General features: G+C 34.1%; 1 pseudogene; it reads left to right on the top strand.

The window, feature by feature from the left end:
- Nucleotides 1–564: 564 nt before the first annotated feature.
- LOC111734881 lies at nucleotides 565–680 on the top strand (annotated as a pseudogene).
- The last annotated feature ends 295 nt before the right edge of the window (nucleotides 681–975 follow it).

Here is a 975-nt window from a genome sequence, read left to right as displayed (position 1 = left end):
TATGAAATAAATTCTGGCCATATATTATATCTTAAAATGTGTACTTTTAAAGCTAACAGGGTATATTTCTGATGAAATAAAGTTATATTGTGTTGTCTAATGAGAGAACAAATTATATTTTAATTAGGTTTCAATATCTGTAGAATAAATATGACTTTTAAAAGAGAATAATGCTTTAAGGCCATTAAATGTATATATTAAGAAATAATAAGGTTACTCAAAATTAGACAGTTTCATATTCTTCAGTATACATGAACCGTCTCTGCAATATTTTAGTGTTTAAAATGATTTATGTTTTGATCATCATTATCACTGTTGACCCCACAGCAGCGAGGGATCTTATAGGAAGAAAAAGATTAATCTAACACTCACTTCTTTCATACCGTCTCCAAAATTTAATGCTAATTATGTTATATCCCATTTAGTGATTTTTCACACAGTAGAGTAAAAGTTTCTACTATATATAAAAGTAATCTCAGAGACGTGGTTCCATAGTGTAGCAGTTAGCACATCTGCTTTACACACAAGGTCCTGGGTTTGCGCCCCGGTGGAGCCATGGTCCAGGTCTATAGCAATGTCACCCTGAACAAGCCCGATGTCTGATCTCGGAAGCTAAGCAGGGTCGGGCCTGGTTAGTACTTGGATGGGAGACCACCTAGGAAGACCAGGTGCTGTAGGCATAAATAATAATGAATAAAATTAAAAAAAGTAAAATAAAAGTAATCTCAGTCTTTCAACAGTATCTGAGTTTTATCTCCTTGTCACTTTCTCCCTTTTCCTAGGCAACCATAATGGTAATTAGGTGCATTCTGGGAATACACATTCCCAGTGACATCACTGAGTATCAGTTTGTTTTGTTTTGTTTTATTTTGTTTTTTATTAAAGTACAGACACTTCTTCAAGATAACTAAATAATTACAATGGGCTTTTTGAAAGATGGCACAGCCTATCTCCTGAGGTTTCACTCTAGTCACT

The sequence above is a fragment of the Pteropus vampyrus genome, unplaced genomic scaffold (assembly GCF_000151845.1).
Source record: "Pteropus vampyrus isolate Shadow unplaced genomic scaffold, Pvam_2.0 Scaffold8454, whole genome shotgun sequence".
Lineage (NCBI taxonomy): Eukaryota > Metazoa > Chordata > Mammalia > Chiroptera > Pteropodidae > Pteropus > Pteropus vampyrus.
Note: the sequence above shows the minus strand (reverse complement) of the source record. Positions and strands in the feature narration are given on the sequence as shown.